The following is a 19,170-nucleotide window of genomic DNA, read 5'->3' as shown; positions in this document are numbered from 1 at the left end:
TACAATTTATGTGAGGGCCATTGGAGATGCACACAGGCAAAGAAGGCTTCCTCTCTGTAGGCTCCTTAATTCCAGAAACCATAATGAACAAAAGTAATCAGACCCAACAAGCAATAACACAACAGAAAATAACATTTTCAAAGAAATAATATCAAAGAGAGAGAAAAAGAATTTCCTTCTGCTGCTTGGACTGCTTAAAGGCTGTTAGACTATCAAAGAGCTCGGTTTCCTTGATAGTTTACTGCATGCACAAAATGGACATCGCAGGAACTGTAAGATTGTCTCACTAAATGAAGTATTGAGTGAGGTCATATTAGTACAGAGTTTGGAAGATGTGGGGAGCATTACAAAATGGCTACTGACGGATAGGGACCCATACTTTCTGGAATTGTGAACAGAAAACTTTGTGAACAGTCATTAATTGTGTACATACGGCCATCTGCCTTGCAAGAAGCAGAGTACTGTAAGCAGGAAAAGGGTTAGATTTTTAAAAGAGAACAAAAAAAGTTAATTAATGTAACAATCGGTTTGTGGCCTGTGAATGTTGAGTCAGACGCTCTGCATACTTTTGCTCTGTAGTAGTGGGTTCTAAACATTACAAGTTATTTTTCAAAGCAGGAGATTTGGATTCAAGGTGACTTGAAGTTCATCTCCAGAAACCCATGATGCAGCAGAATAGACTGCATTTTAGATTGGGGTTTGGCCACATGAGTAAGTATATGTGTGTGTATAAAGTGAAGCATTATGATGTTTGTGTACTGGCAAACCTGTAAATTGTAGGTATACTTTTTACACGTATTTGTATGTGCTCACTTAATGATAGATGGGTGGGGTGCATGCGAATCTACAGCACTACAGGCTGCTAAAATAGTTACAGATAAGTAAAGTTTCTGTTTGCAACGTTTACCTGTAGAACACAAGCTGTGCACAAACTGAGTGACAATACATAAACCCCTAATGTGCTGACTTGCAAGCAGAATGGAAGACGTATGAAATAATATTTTACATATGATTTGAAAGCTTCTTGACAGGTGTAAATGTCCACATAAAAATGTTTAGTAAATGTAAGGAAGGAACTTTAAGTAGCAACTTTATAATTGACTGCTGCTGGATTTCATTAGAAGAACGGAGGCTACATTATGCATAACACTTTTAATGCAGGGCCCAAGCAGTCGCATACATCATAAAGCAAAGGTTCCAGAACACCAGTAACATATAATAGGCATGAGCCCAACAACAATCTGCCTCTTTTAGATGCGGCTCCGAGCAGATAAGATGAACCTTTTTACTCCTCTATTCATTTGTCTTTGTTCCTAGTTTATCTTTTGTAAGACACTTTAATGTTGATTATATTTACAACATGCCTTCTCTGCTTAACTGTTTTGCCCTTACTTGGCTAATATGTGCTTTTTTCCCCAAGCCTTGGCACCCTGCCTCCCTACTGATTTTCGGAGATTAACTTCTTCCCAACTCTTACAAGCTAAAACCGTAATACTGTATTTCCTCTCCATTGCATTCACTAACCTCAATCCTTGTGCTTCGATTACACGCACTTTGACCAAATCCTAATGTTCGCGCTTCATTTTCGCGCACAAAGTGAGCATTCTTACCCCTTTTCCTATCCCTTCTTTCCCCCAAAAGGTGGGAGGGCGTCTCAGGTTCTTTTTTCAGAACTGGAAATTAATTACTCGGGATCCTTGAGCTGTAGACACTGTCAAGGGTTTCAAGATAGACTTTAAAGAAATCTATACTCAAACCTTCTTTTCAAAGGATATCCCTCTCAATATAGACCACCAAAACATTGTAGAAGAGGAGATTTCGTTTATGTTCCAGAAACGAGCTACGATTGGAAGTTCCTCTGGAAGCAATGAGATTTATAAGTACTCTTTTCCTTGTAGAGAAAAGAGAGAAAGGCTGGAGACCGGTTATAAATCCGAGACACCTAAACAAATACCTAGTCTACAGGCACTTCAAGATGGAAGGTATCCATCTCTTGAGGGATCTACTTCAAGAAGGAGATTGGCTAGCTAAACTAGACTTAAAAGATGCCTATTTTACAATTCCAATGGCCAAGATTCACCAACCTTTCCTTCAGTTCTTGTGGAAGAACCACCTTTATCAGTTTCAAACCCTACCATTAGGGCTGTTGTCTGCCCAATGGTGTTTAACTAAAGTTATGAGAACTGTCGCCTCTTCCCTAAGAGAGAGAGAGAGGCATTTGTCTAATTGTCCATCTAGACGACATCCTTATATTGTCGCATGACCATTCTCAGATACTCCTAGATCTAAAGAGTGTAATGGATCTGTTAGAAAGTCTAGGATTCATAATAAACAAAGAAAAATCAATACTTTTCCCCCTCCAAAACTATGGAATTCCTAGGTTTCTTGGTGCATACAACAAAGTGTCTCCTTCTTCTACCTTCAAAGAAAATTACCAAGATCAGGAAGGAGCTAAGACATATCCTGAAATGAGAAAATCTTTCCCTAAGGGAACTAGCGAAGTTACTTGGTCTCTTGTCCTCCTCCATTCAAGCTATCTTCCCAGGTCCCCTAAATTATCAAGCTCTTCAAAGAGTAAAACCGAGAGCTCTGAGATCTGGATTTTGGTACGAAGAGCTCATTACCCTAGATCAAGAAGCCAGATCAGAACTATCCTGGTGGCTAGAGATCCAAGAGGCTTGGAATGGCAAAGCAATGTTTGGTTCTATACCAGGGTTTGTTTTGAAATCAGATTCGAGCCTCCATGGCTGGGGAGCTTGTCTCCACAACCAGAATGTGGGCGGTATTTGGTCGGAAGAGGAGTCCTCTTACCACATAAACTTCTTAGAACTGACAGCTGGTCTTTATGCCTTAATGAGCTTCAGACACTCTCTCCACGGCAGGTCAGTTGTCCTGAAGATGGACAATATGTCTGCTGTTGCCTATATAAATCGACTGGGAGGTACCAAATCTCCGGATCTCTCAAATTTAGCCCAAAAACTTTGGATGCTCTGCCTGGAACACAAGATCACTCTGAGAGCAGAATATCTACCGGGGAAATCAAACATCTACGCGGATTGGAACTCCAGGTTACTTTTGGATTACAGCGACTGGAAACTCAATGTTTCCGTATTCCAGAGTCTCAACAATATTTGGGGTTCCCCTTGAAATAGACCTTTCCGCGAGCAGACTAACTTTCCAGTTGAAGAAGTACTTCAGTTGGATACCTGACACGGGTGCTCTAGCTGTAAATGCCTTTCTCCAATCTTGGAAAGCAATAAAAGCCTACGCCTTCCCTCCTTTTGCTATGATCCTGAGAGTTCTTCAGAGAGTGAGACAAGACCAATGTTGCCTTGTTCTGTTTACTCCCTTCTGGCCTTCCCAAGCCTGGTTCCCCACCTCTCTGGAACTAGCCTGCAACCCTCCTTTCCTAATTCCTTACCAAGATTACCTTCTCAGAGACGTAGATGGACGAGGTCACCCCCTAATCCTGAACCGGTATTTTAACCTTCTTGCCTGGAGGGTGTCAGGAGATCCAATAAAATCACACGACTTTAGTCAACGGCTGCCACACTCCTCGCAGAGTCTTGGGCCCCCGGTACTCACTACAGATACAACAACATATGGAGGAGATAGGTACTTTGGTGCGTGGAAAGAAACTTGGATTCCTTGGAAGAACCTATCTTTGAGGTAGTAAACTTTCTGGTAGAACAATTCGAAAGGGGTCTCACCTATAGATCCATTAACTGTTATAGATCGGCTATCTCCGCTGGTCATTCCCTTGTGAATGGTAAAACGGTACTGCACTTGTGCTTGTGGCGGCATCCATCTTGCGGGAGCAAGCAGCGGCGCGGCCACGTTAATTACAAGCATATGGCCACTGCTCGCTCCCGCAAGGTGGATGCCGCCACAAGCTTGAGTGCAGTGCTTGAAAAGTGAAGACAGTGAAGACCGCTTGTTTTCTGTTTCTTTGGGAAGGATCTCTTCTCACACAGCACACGGTCCTGCTGCTTCATCTTCTCTCCCACCCTTTGATCCAGCACCCCCTACCAATCTTTGCCGTCATTAGGGACAGGAGGTAGATAGTAGATGCGGGGCGTCACACTGAATGTTAGTTTGGGTATTCCTAGATAGCGTGTTATGCACGTGTAAAACTTTGTAGTATGCCGTGCCCCTTTTATATACATGCCATTTTCATTTTTCCCATCGCTGGTTTCATTATTTGAATTCAGAGGCTGCCGCCTATTAACTAAAAGTCATCTCGAAACTAAAACAACTTAGAAGAAAAACAAGTTATAATACAAGCCCAACACACAGTACTAGGAGAGTGCACAGCATGTGATCTGTAGATATTCATGCTGCAACGATACATTTTGAGTTTACAGAGGAATCACCAAAGTGAGTGTCTTCAAATTTCTTGGTTGTATTTTTCCGAATTACAATATAGGTAACTATACCTACAACCTGTACAGTACAATAAAAGGCAGAGTGTGCTTTAGGTACTGAAGAGGCCAATCCAGAACACAAAGGTGTAGATAAAATTGCATGTTAGAAGGCTCGTTCTAAGCCCTCTGGATCACCAGTTGGCTGTGGGCTTGAGCTGGGGCATTATATTCAGGGAACAGAAATACAGTTGCTTTACAAGACAAGCTGATTTCCACTGGTGTGGATTGCCTTGCAAAGAATGCAGTGGATCTTAAACCAACATAGATTCTAAAGAGGAGTCAGTGCAATCCTTTTTGGGGTTTTGGAGAATCAAATGCATCACTCACAAACCAAAGAAACTTAAACATTAATGAAAGAGATGGGAACAATGAAGTGGGATAATCTAAGAGGGAAAACCAGAGAACTAATCTGCTGACACCCACTACTTTCAAAGCTGAATGTGAAGGACAAAAACACTGAAGTAGCTTATGGAAAATCAAGATACTGACCATTCCCAGCTGAAGCCATGACACAGGGAAAGGGAGAGCCTCAATCAAATATGCAGAAACTAACATGCTAAAAATCAGCAATAAAGATTAGGAACCAGTTTTTAACCGCATCCGTGCGGCGCCGATTCCCCCCCGGTGCTGAGCCCTAATTAAAACGGGCGTGGTCTTGACGGAACGGTTCCGTCATAAGCACAGCTCGACTGATGCTCATGACGGATTCGTTCCGTCATGAGCATCGAAGGGGTTAAATAATGATCCAGGAATGATATTAGCAGGCTCCTGCCAGAGAATCATGATCTTCAAAATATTAACTGACCTAATGTTAAACACAGCAACCACCAAGGTGTGTCAAGAAATATTTATGCAATCCTTCAGAGATACAAGAAACGCAGACATTTAAGTGAGCGCAGGCTCAGAATTGCTTAGATTATGCCCTACCATAACAAATACACAATAAAGAACTACAAAACCGGGGGCGTGGTCAAGCGCTGGCTAAAATGGTCGCTTAATCCCGGAGCTCCGGGCGACCGAGCCACCATCAACGATAATCCGGCATTATCCGACGAGTCATGCCAACTGCCGGCATCTGGGCCTAGTACACAGTACTAACTTGCCCTTTGGCTGGAGAGAGGCACCAACGGGGCCGTGAGTGTCGCTGATTGAACCCGGGTCCGGGCGCCATCTTGTAGCTGCCTCGTGGGGGGCCCACAACTGCGGCACGACGTCGGGGGCTGTTTAACAGTGAGCTGAGAGGGGCCACTGCATCTCCGAAGAGTCTCAACGTCCCCCCCCCCTTTTTAGGTCTCGCCTGTCGATGCGCATGCGCATCGAGCAAGCGAGAGTATTGGGACTTATCCACTCTTTCCCCAACTTGCAAGGAATCGTGGCGATTCCTTGCAGTGCCCGTGACTTTTAAGCTCAATGCGCATGCGCATTGAGCTTAAAAGCGCGTGCACATGGCCCCAGCCGCCTGCCTTGCCTACTCTCCCGCCCCCTCACTTCTTGATTGCACGGCCGCTAGGCCGTGCCTCCCCTACTCCTCCTCCTACTCTCCTCCCCTCCCGTCTGTTCCCGCACTCCTCCCACACCCCCGCTCCGCCCCCTCACTCTCTCTGCCCGCCCGCTCTCCACTCTATCAGGCAGCCAGCCGCACTCCTCCCACACCCCCGCTCCGCCCCCTCACTCTCTCTGCCCGCCCGCTCTCCACTCCATCAGGCAGCCAGCTTCAGGAGAGCAATCTGGAGAGCAATCTGCGGGGTGCCGCCATTTTAGCAGCACGGGCTTTCCCGATCACTGGACACTTACAAATTGGGCAGCAGCATTGAAGGCTTTGCTGCCTTACAAAACCGGCTCAGCGTGGCTGTCGCAACGCAAGTTTCTGTGTCTCCTGGAAGGCATCAAGTGCAATACTCTATTCCTCGTGGAACAGATCCAGCAGGACAGACGAGTAAAATCTTTCATCGCTCGCAGAACCTGCCCTGCTTTCATGGTCAATATAGTTCTGTGGGTTGGCAAGTCACTAAGAGACGTTATTTGTATGACGTATGCCACTCACAGGTATAAAAACGCTCTGGGCCCAGGTCGGCCTTGCATTCCGCCAGTGTAAGTTAAAGTGAGTTCCTGTGAGATGAATAAACCTAACTTTAGTTAGTTGTGCTCCAGGAAAAATTAAGTTCCCGCCGTGTCGCATTTCTCCTCCCCCCTCCCCTCTCTTCCCTCTGTCTTGTTTGTTATTTTACCCGCTCCGCCCCCTCCCCTTCCCGCCGTGTCGCATTTCTCCTCCCCCCTCCCCTCTCTTCCCTCCGTCTTGTTTGTTTATTTTACCCGCTCCGCCCCCTCCCCTGCCCGCCGTGTCGCATTTTTTTTTAAACCCCCACTTCCCCCCTTTTTGGTTTGGTGTGGGGAATTGTGGCTTGATCTTGTGGTAAAAAAAAAAAAAGCTGTCACAAGCAATCAACATAGAAACAGAATACATACCACCAACGCAGCAAAAGACGTGGGTGTGCAAACGTCATTCAGCAGTATGAATTTTAGCTTCAATGGTTTTAAACAACAGCACAGAAAATTATAGCTTCGACGTGACTCAGTCATTTTAGTGCGTTCAACTGATGACTCCCACAGAGAGCAAAAGCTGGCTGTGATTGTTGATATATTTGAGAGATGCCCTTGTTACAGCTTATTTCTCATTTACTTGCTGGGTGTTTTAATTTCAACACTATTCCAAAATTACACACCAAGGTGACTCCTTATGGCTGGTTCTTCTGCGAAGCCATGAGTGACGCAGCAGAAAATATTCGCTCTGCTCTTTCACGCCCAATATGCGCACACTAATGGGCGCGGTGAGAAGCCCGAGGCGCTGTGCTTAAACCCTCTGACACCAGGACCAGGGGCCTGTGTCTGCAGGCGACCCCCCCCCCGTGTCTGCAGGCGACCCCCCCCAGAGTTTGTACGCACTATTTCTCCGAGTGTAAGTGCATTATCTTAGTTAGCCCAGCTCAGAACCAATAAGAGGCGAATAGTGTTCACCACTTCTGAGCTGTCCTGCCAAAGAATGCTGTTCTAAATCAAAGAAATGTCGAGATAAGTGAATTCAGTTTACGCACTGCCGCCGAGAAAAAAGAAAACAGGCGTCCGTCTCTGAGCTGAGGCAGCGGAGCCCATCATGATCATTTTGCCCCACAACCATAATTTAAATTAGCCAAGGCCGATGCAATTCAACGTGCGGTGTGTTATGACCCTTCAGGTTGAGTTCGCACTATATGAAAATTCTAAGAAAAAATCCACATTTTCTTACAGTGACTTATTCCTGATCTTTGGACTAAACTCCCACAAAACAAGGAACGCAAAAACGCCAGTCTCACCAACCATCCCTCCAGTAAGATACATAAACAGAGCACAAAGTTTGCGAACTTACTATTTTGGGGGGTGCTCCCGGGTGCTAATTTTGCTCAAAACTTGACAGAGGATAGGTGAATGCTCCCCAAACTTGAAGTTGCACCTTGTCGTGAATCACTCACCCTCAACCCCTCACCCTCACTCACCCTCACTCACTCACCCTCACTCACTCACCCTCAACCCCTCACCCTCAACCCCTCACCCTCAACCCCTCACCCTCACTCGCCCTCAACCCTCACTCACCCTCAACCCCTCACCCTCACTCACCCTCACTCACCCTCAACCCCTCACCCTCACTCACCCTCAACCCCTCACCCTCACTCACCCTCAACCCCTCACCCTCAACCCCTCACCCTCACTCACCCTCACCCTCACTCACCCTCACTCACCCTCAACCCCTCACCCTCACCCTCACTCACCCTCACCCTCAACCCCTCAAACTCACCCTCACTCACCCTCAACCCCTCACCCACCCTCACCCTCACTCACCCTGACCATCACTCACCCTCAACCCCTCACTCACCCTCAACCCCTCACTCACCCTCACTCTCACTCATCCTCACTCACCCTCAACCCCTCACCCTCACTCACCCTCACTCACCCTCAACCCCTCACCCTCACCCTCACTCACCCTCAACCCCTCACCCTCAACCCCTCACTCACCCTCACTCACCCTCACTCAGCCTCAACTACTCCCCCTCATCCTCACTCACCCAAAACCCCTCACCCTCACCCTCACTCACCCTCAACACCTCACTCACCCTCACCCTCACCCTCACTCACCCTCAACCCCTCACCCTCACTCACCCTCAACCCCTCACCCTCACTCACCCTCAACCCCTCACCCTCCCTCACCCTCCCTCACCCTCACTCACCCTCACTCACCCTCACTCACCCTCACCCTCACACAGTGCAATAGTTCTCAGACCATTTCAGTTAGAGCTTTTAGAAATGTTTATGGCTTTTTTTATTTGTAATACTTTACCATTGGCTACAGGAAACAAAAATGCTAAACATTTACAAAAAAAACCCATAAACAATTCTAAAAGCACTAACTCTAATGATGCGAGACCTATTGCATTTCCAATGCTTGTTTTCTTTGCGAGAAATTGATGCAGCCTGGCCCTGCGGACCAGACGGGGAGGAGAAAGAGCGCAATCATGAGACCTAAGCCAGGCACCTCCACGCAAACTAACAAGCTCGATAAATACACGGTGCAGAAGGGCGCACCACAAAAGGAGACACTGGCAGACGCACAACAGAGCCAAAAGGAGCCGTCGCTAACTAACTTCATGGAAGCCATTCACTCACTGGGGGCGACCCTATAAACTAAAATAGACAAGGTGTCCATTGAAGTCAATCTACTCCGCACGGACCTTAACAAAACTTCTGAAAAGACCAAGGCCAACGAAGCGGACATTGCGGAGCTGCAGACATCGACGAAACGGCGGAAGCAGCGGGTCAACGACCTGGTCCACCAACACCGACAGATGGCACTCCGCCTCGAGGACCAGGAAGGACGGGCCCGACGGAGTAATATCCGCCTCGTGGGTGTGCCGGAGGGCCTCGAGGGGCCCAGTATGGAACTCTTTCTTGAGGATTTGATCCTCAATCACCTCAAGCCCAAACGTCTGTCGAAAATATTCACGATCGAACGCGCACACCGGGCACCCATCCCGAGGCCTAAACCAGGAGCACCGCCCAGGACGATCATCGCAAAAATCCTTAACTACAGGGATAGAGACGCTATCCTACAAACGGCGAGACAGACAGGGGACCTACGTTACGAAAACGCCACGATCCGGTTCTTTCCTGACTTTACTTTGCAGGTCCAGCGGGAGAGGAGATCCTTCGTGGGCGTGAAAGCGGCACTCAGAGACAAGGGTATCAAATACATGATGTTCTTTCCTGCCAGACTCAAGGTCCTTGCCAGAGGCAAATCTTCGCCATTGGAGGTGCAGGATTGGCTGGACAAGGACTTGCCTGCCACTGGAAAGGGAGCGGAGGGACATAGCTGGAGGGACACACAGGTGGCATCCCCTGAATCTGCGGCTGGGAGAACAGAGCTGGATCGTCAGAGCCAACGCTCCTGGAGGTCCAGATCCGCTAGCCCTCGATGGGACACCGCAGAAGCTGTTGGGGGTCGCAGAGACTGAGAGGCCTCAGGACTTATGTGCAGTAAATAAGAGGGTAACGAACAACACCGTGTTTATGTATGCTGATGCACCGGGGGGAATGCACTTAATGCATAAGGATGTGATGGACAGGTAACGAACAATCTTCACGCAGGACTTGTACTCTGCACGGTTCAACTGCTATGTTGGGGGGGGTGACCTGGGCGGCAGGCATGGCCGGGGCTACTGCGCGCCCCCAACAAAAGGTCCACTAGGAAGGTAAGACAGGTTATTTAAAGTTGGAAGTTCTTCTTCTTCCGGGGTGAGTTCAGGGCGAAAGGCACTCTGCTAATTGGAGATGTGGGTAGTTTCAAACCTACGGAGCATGGGAGCAGGGAGGGGGGTGGGGATCTGGGGAGTTGGGGGGAGGGGCGTTGAAGGGGGTGATGGGTCGGGACGGGGGGAAGATGGGGCTAGTTCTGGGATAGTGGTATGGTCACTCCAGGGATGTATTAGTGCTGTTGAACGTTGTGTTACAATGTGCAGGATGTCAAGTCAGAAATGTCTCCTCAAGAAATGCAGGGAGGGTGAACCGGTGGAAGAGACACATTGTCATGAAGTGGGATAAGAATCTAAAGATAATGAGCTGGAATTTCAATGGGCTGGGGGACAAGCTCAAACGGACCATAGTGCTACAATTTGTCAAGAGGCACCTCCCTGATGTGGTACTCCTGCAGGAGACGCATCTCTGGGTAACACATGCCACGCATGTGGGGCTACACTCTATCGGCCCACGCCGGCTTCACCTCTGGATCCCGTGGGGTGGGCATCTTGCTTCTTCGTAACTTTCCCCTAGTCATAGATCGCACAGACTCTGACCCCTTAGGGTGCTTTGCGACAGTGTTGGGGACATGGGAGGGGCAAAGGTTGAACTTAGTCAATACATATATCCCGCCTGGTCTTCAAACCCAATCATACCAGGACCTGGGGAAGCTGCTCCTTTCGCTCCCGGAGGGACGACTCCTGGTGGGGGGTGACTTTAACGCTGTGATATCGGGGACTCTTGACAGACTTCTACCAAGGGACACACCGTCAGGTCACAGGTGGCTAGCAGATTTTCTCGAGGCTTTTGGTCTCATAGACCTCTGTCGTACCCGCCACCCACGGGACACGCAATACACCTTCTTCTCTGGCCCACACCGTTCATTTTCACGCATTGACTACATACTAACGCCCTTATAACAGCCCTCAGACAGCGCTTAGAGACCCCTGTGGTTATAACGCGCCATACAAATTAAATAAATAAAATAAATAAATAAATATAACATGACATGACAATTCAGGAGGTGGCACACCTAGCGAGAGGGATTTCGGACAACTCACCTCTATTGGCTCACCTCACACTTGGGGGGGGAAGCGTGAGGGTTGCATTGCACCGATAAATGCATGGTATCTGCGCAGTGAAGGTATTAGGAAAAAACTAGACCTTTCAATAGATCGATACTTTGAGGACAACGAAGGTACGGTGGCCTCGTCAACGGTGTTGTGGGAGGCTTTCAAAACTGTACTGAGAGGGGAGGCCCTCTCTGCGATTGCTGGTCGTCGCAAGGAAAGGGAAGAGCAAATCGTTACTATGGAAAAAGACCTCCTAGAACTTGAAACCGCGGCCCAAGCTGAGGGGAAGCCGGAGACAGTCCATCTGATGGAACTCAAGGCGGAAGAATACAGGGCCTTGGCCACGGACGCTGCCAGAACTTTATCCAGGGACAAAGAGGGTAGACTCTACGACCAAGGGGGCAAACTTATAGCCTGGTTAGACAGGAAACAACAAGCCCAGAGAGTAGTTGCAGAGCTTAGGACAGAATGTGCAGTCGTAGTCACGGAACCCCGCGACATAGTCAGTGAATTTGCATTACACTACCAGAGGGTATATAGCAGAGGCTCTGATAGACCAGAGGAGGACTCAGTCTCATTGCTCACTGACATTCGAATGCCAACCCTCTCTGACTCGGAGCGTGACGCATTGGAGATGCCACTTACTGTAGAGGAACTAGTCCGGGCGATCGGGGATCTTCGACCGGGAAAAGCACTTGGGCCAAACGGCTTGCCAATAGAACTGTACAAACTCGCACATGGGGGCCTTAGTCCTCACCTAAAGCGAATGTTAGAGGAGAGCAAGGAGCAGGGTATTTTACCTCGCGATCCACGCATTGCCACTATAGTGGTTATCCCCAAGGAAGGGGAACCAAGGGACTCCTGTGCCTCCTATAGGCCCATATCCTTATTAAACGCAGAGCCCAAGATTTTAGCCAAGGTCCTCGCAAACATGCTCAAACCTGCCCTGTCTGTACTGGTCCATCCGGATCAGTCCGGCTTTATGCCCCACCGGAACACAGCACTCGATCTCCGGAGGGTACACGGAGTGCTGGGAAGATGTCACACCATCCAGGAGGACGCGGTGGTGCTGTCTTTAGGCGCAGCAATGGCATTCGATACGCTTGAATGGCCCTATATGATGGCGGTCCTCCGCAAAATGGGCTTCGGCCCGAATTTTATAGGGTGGGTGCGCCTCCTCTACTCGGCTCCCCTGGCCCAGCTTTCTGTGAACAATAAAGTCTCTGAAATATTTGAACTAGGACGGGGAACGCGACAAGGGTGTCTCCTTTCGCCCCTCCTATTTGCCCTTTCACTGGAGCCTCTGGCCGCCTGGATCAGACAGGACCTGTCCCTGAAGGGGATACGCTGGGCCGACGGGTGGGAGGATAGGATTTCCCTTTACGCGGACGTCATCCTTCTTTACCTAACGAGACCTCGCAAGTCCCTGATGGTGGCCATGGATATCTTTGCTAGCTTTGGTAAAAACTCAGGCTACAGTATCAACTGGAGCAAGTCCATACTTTATGTCCTGAAGGGTGATACTCCCGCACCCCCACGAAACTGCCCAATCACGGGGGCCACGGAGGGGTTCCGCTATCTAGGGATTTTTGTCTCCAAGGAGAAAACAATCAGGTACGAGAGAAACCTTCTTCCGCCCCTGCAGCGATTCAAAAGAGACGCTGCCTCCTGGCGGAAGCTCCCACTATCCCTCCATGGACGGGCGGCACTCTTCAAAATGATGGCGTTGCCGAGGTTCTTATACGCCTTGCAAAATCACCCAGACTTGGTCCCGGACTCTTATTTCACGTCCATTGAGGCAGCGCAGAGGGAGCTATTGTGGACTGGAGTGCCCCGCATATCCCTTCAGAAATTGACGTTAGGATGGTTCGACGGTGGTATAGCGCTCTAAGACATCCACAAATATTACTGGGCCCACACCTCTCAGCCATTAACCAGGGCACCTACTGTGATGGCAATGATCCAGGATACGGAATGGATCGCTGGCTTTTACCGGGCGGCAACTTTGAGGCTGCGCTCTACTCCAGACCGGGGAGGTACCCACTGACTGGGCCCACGGAGCATTCTGTGCAGTTGTGGCATATTGTGCAACGTAAACTAGGATGGTCTAACACCCTTACGATGGCCAACCCCCCTTTATAGGTCTCGGAAAGACTGGGATCGCTTGGCCGAACCAAGGGATTCCGCAGCTGGGACCTCATAGGCATCTCACACGTTCGGGACCTGTGGGGCCCAGGCGGGGTGGTGCCCTTTGCCTCACTTCAGCGCACCTACGAACTGGCACACTCAAACACTTTAGGTACTTGCAGGTTAGGCACTCCCTCCAGGCTAACATCCCAGCGGGAACACAGCCCCCAGACTCCTCCCCGCTAGAGGATAGACTTCTAGATGGCCACCTCCACAAACACGCCATATCCCTCACCTACAAAAAGATCATTAACAACTCCCCAGACTTGCTACTCCCCCTTAAAGGGAAATGGGAAGCCGATGGACTGGAAATAGACAAGGAAGAATGGAGAACAGCGCTTGCCTCCCCTAAGGAAGTGGCCATATCGGCCAGACTCCGGCTCATCCAGTTAAAAATCCTACACCAAGCTTATCTCTCGGGAACTAGACTACAACGAATGGGCCGCAGTGAGGATGGATGCTGTAGGCGGGGGTGCGGAGAGACGGGAACCTACTTCCACATACTGTGGGTGTCCACTGTTAAGGGACTACTGGGCCCGGGTGACCCATTGTATGCAAGATGTGTGGGGAGTTGAGCTCAGGCTTGAAGCCAAGAGGTGCCTGTTAAACATATGGGAACCTACAGACCTGCCACCCCGTGGGAGGCTATGGGCGACTCTTGGGTTCGCAATAGCCAAAAGAAACATCGCTAGACTATGGGGGGCAGACAGGCCTCCTAGAGTGGCCTATGGAAAACTGACATGGACTGGTGCATGCTCCAAGAAAAAACAGTGTACATGGCAAGAGGGTGCCCGAAGAAGTGGGTAGAAATCTGGTCCAACTGGAATGAATATAGACGCAACATCTGTGTCCCTCCCCGAATTGACCCGATAGACGAACCGCTTGCACTGTGACCGCAATATGAAGTTTTGCCCTGAATGCATTATAACATCAAGATTATGTATGTACTGTGACTCCTTGCACTCCAAATGTGGATAATGAATGCTCTGACTGTGCCCTTTTTATTTTATTTTTCTTTGTTGTTAATAAAAAAAAATTTAAAAAAAAAGAACTACAAAACCATCATAGCCATGATTCGGGAATGTGACAAAACCCTGAAAGAGTTTTAAGAAACATTGAAAATAGGAGGAGAAAATGGAGAACATGAAACTCACCTAAAATCCAAATTGTCAGAAAAAAGGAGGCAGAGAATCCCAATCTAAATCAAATCATACCCCTCCACACTAAAAGGTCAAATAGTAATAAAAAGTCAAACTATTAAAAAAGATGAAACTATCTGAAACGCAGACCAGTAATATTAACCACTAGCAGAAGAAAATAAAAAAACTTTGGAGACACACATGCATATACACACTTGTGGGAGCCCGCACATCACCACACACAAACAAACCTCTCCCCAGACCCCCACTCCTACCTAGTGATTAGAGTCTGGACAATCTAACTGGACAGGCACTACAGAACAGGAATCTAGAAGGAAAAAAACACTGCCCAACCATCCTGTCCCAACTGATATCAACTTGCATATCAAACATAAAACCCACTCAGCCCAGAAACATTGATTTACAGCTACAATCCCAGATCACAGGCATTGCTAAAACATGGTTAGGAACAAAAGCATTAATTATCATAAATTACTTGATTTAATAAAAATGTAAATCATCAGCAAAACATGTGGTTAGTGGGGGTTTGCTCTACACCAAGCAAATGGTTAGTACTGATGTTCAGATAATATCGCACAAGTCATTCAAGGGAGTATCTGCGAGAAGTCCAATTAATGCAAACACCTTTTTTTTTTAACCAGCCACCCCCATGGTTTAACAGGCAAAACAAGTCCTAATGGAGTGTGTACTTGAATCAATATTGCACTTAAAAATGGACTACTGATATAGAGCTTATACCTATGGATGGACAAAAACTTAATCAAATGGAGAGCAGACTTTGAGGTGAACATGCAAACAGTAACATCAACTGATAAAATGTCTCACTCGCTCAGCAAGGAAACACAGTGTTATAACTTATACCTAAGATCAAAGAAGACAACTTTATAATCCAACCCAAAACATGATTAGAATACTCACTTTCCATCTGACAAAGTAGACACATACGCAAGGCTCACAGAGTACAGCTAAAACTTATTTGGTGTAGGCAACCAAACAAAGTAAATAAAATCCAAGCAATGAAGACATAAAACAGGATCCAAGGTAGACCAGGAGACAATGATACCCCGTAAAACTGTTTGGGAATACAACCGTAGACAGGTGGCAGGCTAACATGAACTTTTGCATGGCTGCTGAAAAGTAGACTGTGAGGGAGGAAGACGTCCTAAAAATTCTAAAGAATTTGGGGAAACTGAATTAAGTACCAATTCCTCATATGATCAGTTTACCATATGCTTCATGATAGACTTGAGAAAGTCAATAGATTTTGTTATCACCTAGATTATGCCTTACTGTATAGCAGTTTCATTTACTTTATTTTTATTTTGAAAGTTTTATATAGCGCGAACAAGATCTTCGCAGATATCAGAGCGCTTTACAGAGGAGGGGAGCATATATACACAGATACATCAATAGTGTTAAAAGTACAGTGAAGTGATATCATAAACAATCAAGTAAGTCAATTTCAAAGTCAAACAAAAATGCAAAGGGTTCGAACAAGTAGTACAGATGAGTATCGAGTCTTTGAAGTTGATCCCAAGTAGTGGTTCAAGTGTATTTAGCCATGAGGATCGCTTTTACTTCTTTCTTGAAAAGTATGGTAGAGGGGATGAGTCTGATTTCAGGGGGGAGCGAGTTCCAAATCCTGGGAGCCATTCCTGAGAAAGAGCGTTTATAGGTTTTTTCCTTGCGGAATCTTTTAGGCTTTAGCAAAAGATTGTTTGTGCCTCTAGTGTTTCTGGAGCCTCCAGAAATCGTCAGCTTCTGAGCGAGGTATCTAGGTGAGCTCAGGTGGACAGCCTTGTGCGTCAAACAAGCGATTTTCAGGTGTATTCTGGCTTCAAAAGGCAGCCAGTTCAGGGATTTGAAGTCAGGGGAAATGTGTGAGTGTTTTTTTGATCCAGTGATAAGTCTCGCTGCGGCGTTTAAAGAGGCTCTTATGGGTGCCGTAGTAGCTAGGGGGAGATCGCAGAGGGCGGTGCTGCCGTATTCTATTCGCGGTATGACTAGTGATTGTACCGCAGTTTGGAAGTCTTTGGCTGGCAGCAAGGGTTTAAGTTTCCTAAGGGTGTTGATTTGGTAGTTCGCTCCCTTAGTTGCTTTGTTGATGTGTTCCTGCATGTTGAGATTGGTGTCAAGTGTTATGCCCAAAGATTTCGCTGAGTCCACGATGGTGGGTTGAACATTGAGTGCCGTTAGTTGTTTAAGCCACATTTGTGCGGTAGTGATCTTCGCGGGAGGTGAGATCAGAAGGAGCTCTGTTTTAAGGGCATTGAGTTTGAGATGATTAGCGGCCAGCCAGGATTGGGTGCTTCTGATCGTTGAGTTCAAGAGCGTGCTGTCTTTGGGTGATTGTAGTTTGAGATAAAGTTGGGTGTCATCAGCATACATGTGGAAGTGTACCTTGGATTCTTGTAGCAAGGTGGTGAGAGGTTCCATAACTAGGTTGAACAAAGTTGGGGATAGGGAGGATCCTTGTGGTACGCCTAGCGATACAGGTCTTGGCGCGGACATAAAGTTGTTGCTCTTGAATTTCTGCGACCTGTTATGCAGAAAGGACGTGAACCATTTGAGCACAGTTCCAGATAGGCCCATTCTTGTGTTTAATAGTTCGAGTAGATTCTCATGTTTGACGGTGTCAAATGCGGAGGAGAGATCAAGGAGGATGAGGAGGCAGGTATCATTATGATCTAGGATTTGGAGGGCGTCGTCGATTATGTGAATCATAGCAGTTTCAGTACTGTGATTTGCTCGGAAGCCTGATTGATGAGAGTTGAGGAGATCAAATGTTGGTAATGGGACGGTAGTTGTTTAGGTCAGAGGGGTCGGCTGTAGGTTTCTTTAGCAAAGGTGTGACTTGTCCAACTTTGAGGGAGTCAGGAATGGTCCCTTGTTGAAGTGAGCTGTTAATGATTTTAGTCCAGAGTGGAAGGAGCGACGGGGTGAGGACTTTGACAGCGTTAGCAGGAAGGGGATCCGTGAGGTGATTGGATGGTTTCAGAGTGCTGAGCAGTCTGCCAATTTCTTCTTCCGTGTAGGTGGCAAAGGTTGACCAGGTGGCATTGTTTTTTGGTTTAGTGGGTGCTATGCAGTGGGGTTTGGGATAGAGGCTTGCGTCCATGAGGAGATCATTCTTTATGTTGTCAGTTTTTTGGTTGAAGAAAGAGGCGAAGTCTTCACAGGAGGGAGCTTCGCACATAGTGTTGAGAGGTTGGGGTTGTTCTTTGGATTGTGTTCGGATAAGCTCAAACAGCTTTCTCGGACGATTTTTGGCTTGGTCGAGCTGACGGCTGAAGAAGTCTGATTTTGAGCGTTTTATTTTCCTGAAGTAGGCATTTCTCTTTTTCTTCAGGGTTTTTAGGTTCAGTGCAGAGGGAGCTGATCTCCTGGTGCACTCTGCCATTCGCATGGCGCGTCTATCGTCATTGAGACTCCCGTTGTACCAGGGATTGGAAATTTTTGCAGAGGCTTTTTTTAGCTGCAAGGGTGCGACTTCATTAATTATTGAGGTCATAGTGTTAAGATAGTGATCAGTCAAGGATTGGACGTCCTTAACGCCAGTAGGAGGAAGTAGTAAGTTGCAGCTGTTGGGGGGCAGAGAGTTTGAGTTTAGTTTTTTCATGTCTCTTTTCCAGACTTTGGGCCTGGCGGATTGAACAGGGTTAAATTTAACCTTTTCATTGATGAAGAATGTGATAATATGATGGTCCGACCAGTCACAGGGTTGGATAGATTCGAGTTGGATAGAGGCCTCTTTGGAGATGATAAGGTCGAGGATAGAGCCTTTCTCGTGTGTTGGACTGTTGCAAATTTGAGTGAGGTCAAGGGCGTTAAGGAAATTCTTCAGACATTTTACCACCGCATCATTATGATCGTTCCAGTGGAGGTTGAAGTCACCAAGGTATATTTGTGTGAGTTGTCGCCCGGAGTTGGTTGAGATCATGTCCATGATTTGTTGGGAGAAGGTAAGGTTGTCGCCGGGTGGGTGGTAAACGCCGTGAAGAGTGCAGATCGGTTTGCCCTCACTGATAATATCGAGGCAGAAGTATTCACAGGAGGTTGGGGAGGGTAGGGAAGGGGAAGTTACTTTCAAGACAGAGAGGTTGCTCCTGTATATACATGCGATTCCGCCACCTTTTTTATTGCCAGACCTGTCAAGTCTAGTGATGTGGTAGTTGGGGGGAACCAGAATGTCCATTATAGGTGTAGAAGATTCTGTTAGCCATGTTTCAGTCATGATGATTAAGTCCAGATCCAATTTTAGGATGAGATCGGCGATAGCGGAGGAGTGTCTAGCGCTGATCTGCAGTTGTGGAGAGTGCATTTGAGACGGGGTGTGTCGAGGGTGGAAGGGGGTTCTAGAGCGAGGGGGACTTTACTCAGGTTACTATGGATAGCAATTCTGTTGTTCAGTGTGGGGGGTCTAAGGGGATTGGAGTGAATCGTAGGAATGGCAGTGAGAGTGTCGGGTGTGTTGCTTTGGGGAGCTGAGTCGTAGGAGCGGAGGAG

The 19,170-nt window shown here is 47.5% G+C and overlaps 1 protein-coding gene across 4 annotated transcripts in view; it reads right to left on the bottom strand.

The window, feature by feature from the left end:
• The window catches only part of NPAT (nuclear protein, coactivator of histone transcription), a 309,386-nt gene that overhangs the window by 165,032 nt on the left and 125,184 nt on the right, over positions 1-19,170 (bottom strand). The gene's annotated exons all lie outside the window — the stretch shown is intronic.

This window comes from Lissotriton vulgaris, chromosome 8 (assembly GCF_964263255.1).
Source record: "Lissotriton vulgaris chromosome 8, aLisVul1.2, whole genome shotgun sequence".
Classification (NCBI taxonomy): domain Eukaryota; kingdom Metazoa; phylum Chordata; class Amphibia; order Caudata; family Salamandridae; genus Lissotriton; species Lissotriton vulgaris.
The sequence above is the reverse complement of the archived record's forward strand: the minus strand, read 5'-3'. Positions and strand labels throughout refer to the sequence as shown.